The following is a 10638-nucleotide window of genomic DNA, read 5'->3' on the forward strand; positions in this document are numbered from 1 at the left end:
CTCAGCCCTTTTCCTGGAAAAACCCTGCTTACATGAATGATTTCACAAATAATCACAACTTCCATTCGAATGTATTCCAAAAAAGATGGTGTAATCAATTTCTGATACTCATTTGTCAATTGATATTTAACTGTGTGTGGATAACTCTATCTTTTATATCTTTAGGGAAATTTCATCCAGACAGGGTTATATCAAAGACATTGATCATATGTGAAAATTGCATAAAATGATAATTAAGACAGACCCATGACATTGAGCTGTCTAGCCTTACCAAAAATTATGTTTGCTGAAATCACAGAAGTGGACTCCAAATAGCAATAATAAAAGAAATCAAAGAGTTATTATGAAATTGAAAGAATGAACATGGGCAACCTTGGTGAAGCTCAATATAAAATGATGAATAAATGAACAGTAAATATCTTTAGAATTAAGTACTATTCACTTTAATTTGGTCAATGTAAAAGTAAAATCTATAGTATAACCTGCTTCCCAATGGACAAACTTTTGATTACAGAGATAAAATTCACAATATTTTTATGTAGTGTGAATATTTCCTTCATTAATGTGATGTTGAATGTAATACATTACCTTTTAAAGTCATGGTCACAGGTATCGTCGAAAAGGTGGAAAACTGGTTACTTTCTTTTCTTCTTTTTCTGTTTTGAAGCAAACTGAAGTCATCGAATTTTGCATTGTATGTTCATGGAAAATAAAATCATTTAACTGAAGAGTGGTAGGACATGTGATATGTGTGATAACCATTAGGAGACAGCCTCTCCTACCAAGGTGTCGAGGCTTGGCAATCCCAGACTGGCTGGCTGCTGAACTGAGGATGTACGTATCCGGCTGGAACCTGGACATCAACAGGAGGCTGCACTGCAGGAAGAATCTGAGTCACTCCGGAGTACGACGGAGTAAGTGGCAGAGGTGGCAGCATGGCCCACAACACCCAGTTGTCGCGCACTAGGCCGGGCAGTTTCAGTAGAAGTCCCCAGCGCGGGAGTCAACTCAGGGACTGAAGACCACCTGAACATACAAAATGCCCTGAATTAGATTGATCCTTTAGTGCACATGAGAAGATTATCCAGTTCCGTTGGGAAAATATGCATGCTCCTGATATGAAAACGAACAAGCCCGACACTCCAGAAGAGATTGCAAGGTGGAGGAAGAAAGAAGAAGAAACTACCCAACTCTGGTCAATATTGAAAGGAAGGAAAAGTTAAAGTAGAAACGGAAAAAAGAGAAGTACTGACAGCAACGCTGGGTGGAAAACTGAAGGGCAGGTCCAGACCTTCACAGATGGCAAAGATCAGAAGTTCTCGTAAATATCATAAATGAAAAAATGGCGGGGCTAGTCAGAGAGCAGTCATTGAACCAGGCAATCATGACAGAGATTCGAAGCCTGAAGCTCTATCCATGGTTAATGTAAACTTTCTCGGTGCTTTGATACACAGTGACTCTAAGTCTGACGAGGAAGAGAAACCCCAAAATTCTTTATAAGACCTAAGGAGGTGACACCAGCATTGTGTTCACTGTTAAGCAACTACGGCAGTGTTTCCGGATCAGAAAGAGAACCCGAAGAAATCTCCATCAATACTGGAGGTGGCTGGGTGGTGGTGACACAGGCCTTTAATCCCAGCACTTGGGAGGCAGAGGCAGGAGGATCTCTGTGAGTTCGAGGCCAGCTCTGGTCTACAAGAGCTAGTTCCAGGACAGGCATCAAAGCTACAGAGAAACCCTGTCTTGAAAAACAAAACAAAACAAACAAAAAGACTGAAGTAGATGTTCTGCCAGAAAACCATGTTCCTCATAGTGGCCCTCCCAAAAATCCAAGATAAAATGTTAAAACAACTGGAAAAATTGTCTCTAGAGCAAAGTAGGAGAGCCAGAGGACTTGGTTCAGGAAAGTAGCCCTACAGAGGAAAAGGAGCCACTGCCACCCTTGTTTGAACCACAAACATGCCACCCATAACTCCTAGAAATGCTTCTAGCTCCAGACATTCTACATGAAAGAAATGAGATTTTACACAGTGTTTGGTACATCATCAAAACAGACAGTCTTGGACTTTATTCTAATTCTGTGAAAGCTGAAGCTGAGTAGATGCCTCATGTTTCTGAATCTGGAAGTGAAGCATGAAAGAGCTCCATCCTCAAATAACCAGAATAAACCATCAACTTTTAAAGATTGGATCAGTGATGAAACAGCAAGCCTCATGGGATATTATGTTGGATTTTTTGTTGTTGTTGTTGTTGAGGCATGTCAATAGCAAGGCTTTATGTTCATGATATGTATATATATATATTCATAAAAATTTTATGATACTATGTTATATATATATATATATTCAAAATGTTATACACAGTGAATCATGAGAAAGCTATTATTTCTTTGTTTTTATTGAGTTCTGCATTTTCTCTACTCCTCTCCCTTCCTCCTCTCACCCCTTCAGCCCTCTCCCACAGTTCCCATGCTCCCAATTTACTCAGGAGATCTTGTCTTTTTCCAATTCCCATGTAGATTAGATCTATGTATGTCACTCTTAGTGTCTTCATTTTTGTCCAGGTTATCTGGGACTTTGATTTGTGGGCCGGTTTTCTTTGCTTAATGTCTAAAAACCACTTATGAGTGAGGACAAGTGATAATTGTCTTTCTGTATCTGGGTTACCTCACTCAATGAAAAAAATAATGTTTTCTAGCTTCATCCATTTGCCTGAAAAATTCAAGATGTTATTTTTTCCTTCTGTGTAGTACTCCACATTGTGTAAATGTGTCACATTTTCCTTATCCATTCTTTGGTCAAAGGACATTTAGTTTGTTTCCAGTTTCTGGCTGGATTTTAAGTCTGTCCTTTAAGTTTATACAAATAAATGCAGTTGATCTTTAAAACAAAAGAAAATGACATATTATCAACTTATAAAAGCAAACACTAAACTATGGCTCAATTATTTCTTGTTAGATTAATATATTCCCACTCATTGAGCGAATTGTTCAAGCAGCTATGGCTTCAAATTTAAAGCTTAAGTAGAAGTAATAGAATAACAAGACATATTCCATATATTTCTTTTAATTTAAAAGTAAACATGCAGAACTGAGGGTACATCTCAGTGGTAGGTACTTCTCTAGCATGGTAAGGCCTTAGATTTGGCTTTCACAGTTAACATATGTATATTACATTATATGCATATATAAATATGGATATATGGGATTTACTAAGTGTTATGGTTAATTTTATATGGCAAGATGAGCAAAACAGTCAACTATTTGTTGAAATATCAGTATAAATGTTAGCATCTAAATCAGTGGAGCTGAAGAAAAGTCGATCACCTTTACTCATATTAGTTAATCTCCTTTATATCTCTGGAGCCTTTCTGTAGTACTCAGTGACAGAATACAGTTGTTAAACTAAGGACTACATCCTCATGTATTTATGCCTGATAGGTTATTTCACTGAAGAACCCTGACAGAACAAGGATAAACTGGAGAAAGTTTATAAGGGTCAAATAAGAATTTTAGACCACCAACAGTTTTCATTTTTTACAATTATTTCATTTACTTTTAGACTATACTTTAATTACACAATTTTCCCTTTCTTTTGCTCCCTTCAAACCTTCCCATTTACCCACCTTTTCCCTCTTTCAAATTTGTGACTCTGTTCAATTCCAGTGGGTTAGATTCTGCTTTATTTTCTTATGCATGATTTTAATATTTATTTTCATTACTATTCCATAAAAGCCTGTTTCTTTTTTAATGAGAAAAAGAAAGGGAATGGATATGGATAGGAGGGGATGTGGAGAGAAACTGGAAGAAGTAGAGGTAGGAGAAATCATAGTTAGGATATATTAAGTAAGGAAAAACGTATTTTCAATTAAAGTGTGGTAAAATGGAAGGAGGGGAAGAAAAAACTAATAGTAAAGACAAAAATGAATTAATGACTTTTTAAAATTATGTTTTGTGTGTATGAGATAACAATTAATATATTAATATAACAATGTTTGTTCAGCAGTTATATTTATATAACAATATTAATGTATTGATAAAACACTTAATATATTAATATATATATTTCTAAGAACATAAATACAAACTTCTCAGTCAGCATAATATTACTTTTTTAACTTGAGTAGTAATTATATTTAATTTATCAGTAGTCTACAAATAAACATAGTTATCATTTGTCAATTAAAAATACATATGCTTCATAGATTCCTTGCCATGCTAATGATGTACTACCCAAAAAGAACATAAAACTTGAAGTTTGAATATGAATTTTATACAACATTCAAGACATATATTTATTTTGCTTCAGATATTATACCAATACTAACTTTCCACAACATAAAAACAGTTGTAGTCTTGACTCTCAAGTTCAACAGCTTTAGTATGTATATCTAATTTTCTCTTTTTTTTCTTCCTTCTGTCCTTCCTTCTTTCTTTCCTTACATATTACCTTCTTCTCTTCCCCTTTATGTGTGTCACTCTGATTTCTTAGAGACAAGCTAGGGTACTACAATATATAAAATGTTTCTATACTTACTCTTCAATACTACAAGTCATGATTGAGGTTTACCTTGCAATACTGCATATTATTCCTTTACCAATGAAATTTGCTTCATTATGTTTCTCAGTACTTTCGGACCTTGCTCTAGAAGAGCCTAAAAAGGTATTTTACTCCTCTGTGAACTAAGTATTAATTATTACCTTCTTGTTAGCAAGTTTGAAAAACAGCTTGACTGAAGCTCAAAAGATGTGTCAAACAAGAAAAGTTTAGAGATTGAGTAGTCAACTTGGAATTATTATCTAAATGGTTATTCCTGTTCTTGTGTCATGGTATTTTGTTTCTCCTGTAGATTACTGACAAAGGACCTATTATTCGGTCACAGTGCAGTACACAGGTTCTGCTGTGCATGTGTCTCTCTTTGCCATCAGTTGGCAAGACAGAAGAGAAACTAATGGCTTTTACTGAGCTTTTTCACAGTGTGAATGAAAAAAGTAAACTAATAACCTTACAATTTCTACTCAGAATTACAAAGGTGAAGAAAACTCTCCTGAAATCAACTGATGTAGAGTTAGATTTTGCTACTTGTTCACTAGGTGATGTCTAAACCCCATAGTTCTAACTGTAAATTTAGTGAGTGCTTGGATTTGTTTCGTTTTCAACTAACAGTGATAAGGGGCAGAAACAGTGGCAGAAGATGACAGTGCGAAGCAATTAGAATTGAAATCAAAACTCTTATTATCAGGACATGTGCATCTCAGCTTCTGCTCATAATAAAGAGCTTCTTCGTAGTCTGTGAAAATTATATACACACTAAACAGTCACTTTGTTTACTGTGCAAATTCAAAATTATGGCTAACCAGATGAATTTGCTGGAGCATTTCTGTTGTGTTCTCTATGTGAACTCAAGAACTGAGGCTTTGTGATGGCATTCTGAACTCTGTTACCCTAAACAGTCTAACACACATGTGGTTTGTAGTTTAGGTAATGGGAAAGCTCTCACATACTTCAGTTTGCCTTCTGTGGGGCTAGGATTTGAATTGAGCAGTTTTTCCAGTGTCTTGATATCAAGAAATGAATTATTTTAACGTTTGTCGTTTAAAGCTCAGCCATTTTCTTTGTTTATGTGGGGTTGATGTTTTTCCATTGCCAGTTTCTAGTCAGTTCTTATTGCCCTTAACAAGAGGCATTTGTATAGAGGACGGCAGGTAAGCATTTTCTGAAATGTTACTAACTCCTTATTAACTACCCCAGACTTTTGTAAATTTTGCTTCTTAATCCTTTTTGTACTTTTTTTTTCACAAAAAGCCTAAAATGTGAGCAATATAATCTATCCACAGTGTCAATTTTACCAATGGGAATGAAGTGGTTCATTAATTTGATGTGTAAAATGTTGAACTGCTGTCATAACAGTTTAAATCCTTGCCAGTGTATGGTCTCATTTCAAGCCATGCCACAACTGTGATCTCATTTCAAATGTAGATTTGTCCAGGTGGTATTCTCAAATATTAACATGAGACAAGACTTGGATGATTCTAGGCGTAGTGTTAGAGAACCGCAACACCTTCTGCAGAATCCTCAGGAGCTTGGCTACTGTTAGTGTAGCTGCTGCATACTGGCTCATGGAGACAAGGAGCAAAGTCTCTCTGCCACCTCTTTGGCTGAAGGAAACTTCTTCTCATGGAAGGCAGAATGTAGAGGAGACGTAAAATAAATAAAAGGTGGAATATGAACAAAAACTAAAATGTTATTTCAGGAAAAGTTCTGAAGATTTTAGCACATAAAAACAAGGTAAAATTAACACTTGTGAGTGAATCTTCCCCCAGAAAGTAGAATTGCTGGGAACTGAAGAAAGGTAGAAATGTGTTTAACATGGAGTTCGTTCATACTTAGTGAATATGAAAGACAGAAATAGACTAAGTAAAAAGAAGAAAATCATGTATACAAATTATTTTGATCCTATCCATTCACCATAACCTCCCTCCTACTCTCTCTAGTGTCACCTACCATCCCTTTTCCTAGATTTGGGTCTTATTTCTTATTGTCATTAGAGCTACAGAGTCCAGTTAGTGTTGCTCATAGAAGGGATAAGTGTTGACTTCCACTGTGGCAGGAGGATCCTTCCCACAGTCACATCCCGTAAAGAGATTCAATCCCTCTACAGCCAACAAGGGTCAATAACTCTATCTTGTAGAAAGCTTCTGTTAGAAAGATAGTCACTTCAGTTCTTTGCATCCGTCCATGTATGGGTCCCGATGCAATAAGGTGTTTATAAAAACGTCTGGTAGGTAGTAAGTTCTCGGTAATAATAATTTTTCTATATTCTTCGTATCATCAAATTGTACACCGAGGCTTTTCTTATCAATACACTATCAGTTCGGCTTCATCAATGTCATGTGCTTTATCTTAAAATGTGAATGCTATGGCTTTGAATTACTGTAGACCAAGAAAATGTTAACACCATCATATAGGAGCCATTAGAATTAAGTTGTGCATCACTTTTAGCCTTCTTGAGACTGTGCAATCTTGCTTGCCTCTTTCTTATAGCATAGATTATCATCTGCCCTTTGGTTCTCTAGAGACAGAAGGAAATATTGTTTCTAACCATTTACCACATTGTAAGTTGCCAGTAGCTTATATTCTATTTTCTCTGAATGAGTAGAAAAGGGACACCTCACACACCAAAGTGTAGTCTTGTGAGGGCATGTTTTCTCTAACATTCTATTGTCCCACAAGAGACTCAGATGGAAAATGTTTCATAGAGGACTGTGTTCCTCGCCATGTTTCTACTCAAACATGTTGATTCCATAAACTTATTTAATACTGAGACAAATGACTTTAAAATTATACATGCTCATAACCTAATATGATTTGCTTTCTTGCTTCTCCATAGAGTAGGGTCAAATGCCTTCTGCTGCCTCAAAAACTATTGATTCATGCATATTGGACCAACTTTTAGATCTTCACTTTTGAAAATAAACTAATATTGTTTTTAGAAAATAACAAATACTTCCCTTAGAAAAGTATGAAATATTTCAAGTCTACCATATACGGTATTAGTTTTAGATTCATCATAACACTGTATGAAAACAGAAACTTACCTTATACTCTTTGCCTAAGTATATAGACATGCACACACACACACACACACACACACACACACACACACACACACACAAACAGCATTAGTTGTATCCCATGTTAAAGTGGATTAATTTATTGAAATGTTTTATCTTGCATTAAAACTTCACTAGTACTTGTAAATTTATAGTATATAGGGGTCATTCTTATATAGCTTATGATATTATGATTATGATACGATATTGTGATTATGATAATTGTGTAATGATGCATGTTCAGCACTAGGGGAGAATGGTGTCATAGCATACAGAGTAGTTCTACCTCCCTGAAAGTCCTCCATGCTTTGTTTGCCTGCTTTTCCCTCAGCTATGATCCCCCAAAGCACTTCTCTTTACTTCCTCTGTAGTCCATGATGTATGTGACTTTTTCACTGAACAATTTTCCATTTATGACTACTCGTCTTCTCTCCTGCCCAAGGACATAATTCACTTCTATTTTATTTGCTCTTCTCAGTCTTAGCAATAAGGAAAGCCTCTATAATTACTCCTGTGAGGTTTTTGTTTGGACATAACATTTTCAGTTCATTTGAATAAATATGAAGGAATGTGTTCATTGGACGAACATCTGAATATTATTAGCAATGCTCTGAAAGCTGACTAATACCCAAAATCTTTAAACATTGAATTTTAGTGTATATAAATTATTCATTCAGTAATTACTCAAGTCTTCTAATAATTGAATCTTATTATTAATTTGACAATTATAGAATGTTAACAAGATATTTCATATAACCTTTACTTTGATTGTAATTAACCTTTCAATAAAAACCATAATAAAGTGTCATTTTGCATAAGGTAGCAAGATTGACAGAGAAAGAAAAATATTCACAACCTTTATTTCAGGTGTTATTTCAAACATTTTCATAAAACTGAAAATGAGCAGTCTGATTTTTCTTTTAGAGATAGAAGCTTAGGTGCAGAAAGGTTGAATTTTCACTGTAGGAGTCAGACTGCAGTTCCCACTGTCAGACTGAGTTCACATCTTCCTAGAGCCTACTAGTCTTGACATTGAGGGAGGGCTATTTCAGATTTATCAGTTCACTGTAGTTATACTTTGTTTGTAATCTAACAAATAAAACTTGCCTGAAGATCAGAGTGCAGAGCTAAGCCACAAGTTAGCCGTAGAGGCCAGGCAATGGTGGCACACACCTTTAATCCTAGTACTTGGGAGCAGATATAGACAGATCTCTGTGAGTTCAGGGCCACCCTGGGCTACACCAGATTGATCCAGTATCAAACAGAAACAGAGCCAGGTAGTGGTGACTCAGTACTTGTGAGTCACGTGCCTTTAATACCAGCATTAGGGAGGTAGAGAAAGGAAGGGATTTGACTGGGCAAAGAGAAGAATATAAAGTGAGAGGAGACAGGAACTCAGAGATAGTCTGTGGTTTTGTAGAGACAGCAGCAGTCTGAGGTTTCATTGAGAGACCATACAGTCCGAGGATTTAGTCTGAGCATGCAGTCTGAGGATTCACAGAGACAGGATTGCCGCTTCAATCTGAGGATTCAGTAGAGATAAAAGGTCTCTCCAGTGGCCAGCTGCACTGCTTCTCTGATCTCCCAGCTTTCACCCATTAATAGCTGATTCCAGATTTTTATTATTAAGAACAATTAGAATGTGTGCTATAGTTGATTATTTTCTCCCCACAAGAAACTTTTAAACCACTTGCTTGAGCATACATACCTTATGACTTTCTCACAGTGAATGTGGAGAGTGGGGCTACAGATAACTTTATATTACACAATTCAAGAATCTAAACCGTATGATTTTATTCTGTGTTTTCACAAATAGAGAGTGCTATCTCTACTGCAGTAGCAGTACATGTATAATTACACCCTTGCACAGCAAACATTTACCACTCCAATGGAATCAGCAGTAAATATGGAGACAGAAACAATGTGATCTTACATGCTTAGAATAGGAGAATGGAAATGGAAGCTCCCTGAAATAAAAAAAAAAAAAACTCTTTTTAAAAGATACTATTAATATTTATAGTAATAAGGATTGTAGTAAATTTTCTCACATAGGTTAATAAGCATAGAAGGTCTAAGGACATTTCCTTAGTAGTTAGAAATATTTTAAGTGTACAGCCAAAGTTTCTTCCATTCTCCAGCAGCTAAACACGTCTCTTTAGGACTAAAATAATGCCCTTCTGAACCTCAACAGGTTGTAATTTGCTGCAGTGTTCCGTTTCAAAGTTGCTTGAGTAAATTATCTCCACTATCAAGCACATTTGTAAAAATTCATACAGTTTTAGCCAAGCAACTGAAAAGGAAGAAAAAGATTCCAGCCTCCCAAGTATAGCTGGGAAAAGGAAAGCACCCTCTGCAAAGGTAAAAGCAGCAGAAGGACACACTCATTGTTGATGTGGGAGACGATATATTCTGCGAATACATTTTACTGCCATTGGTTAATAAAGAAGATGCATTCGGCCAATGGTTTAAGAGAATGAAGCCAGGCTGAATGAGATATATCTAGAGAGAGTAGGTAGAGTCAGGGAAAAGCTATGTAGCCACCCGCAAAAGACAGACGCCTCCACTGAAGCCCATTGGAACTTTGCCCGTAAGCCATAGCCATGTAGCGATACACACATTAATAGAAATAAGTATAAGAGTTAGCCAGAAATATGCTTAAAGCTACTGGTCAAACAGTAATGATTATTTCAGTTATGAGAAGGAGGGAATGAACAAGCATCCTCCCCCAACACGATATGGGGTGCCCCTGGAAAAAGAAAAGCCCTCTCAACTGCTGCAGTCCTAATGAAGACAAATTAACAGGCAGATGTCTCTTGCAGCATTTTGAGGTTACTCTCCCCTCATTACCAGTTCTAAACCAACCATACAAAAGCCACTGAATTGGGAGTAGCCGGTGTTACTTCATGAAAAAAATGAAACAGCTCTTCTCACATATTACTGTGAGAATATAAAATGTACCTCTAGCTTAAAGGTAATGGGACACAATATTTATCCATTGGCTGCTGTAATGTGCACGCAAAACACCA

General features: G+C 36.3%; 1 pseudogene; it reads left to right on the plus strand.

The window, feature by feature from the left end:
- Nucleotides 1–832: 832 nt before the first annotated feature.
- LOC125392758 (FMR1-interacting protein NUFIP1-like) lies at nt 833–2101 on the plus strand (annotated as a pseudogene).
- Nucleotides 2102–10638: the final 8537 nt, after the last annotated feature.

The sequence above is a fragment of the Myodes glareolus genome, chromosome 2 (assembly GCF_982192425.1).
Source record: "Myodes glareolus chromosome 2, mMyoGla1.1, whole genome shotgun sequence".
NCBI classification, from domain to species: Eukaryota; Metazoa; Chordata; class Mammalia; order Rodentia; family Cricetidae; genus Myodes; species Myodes glareolus.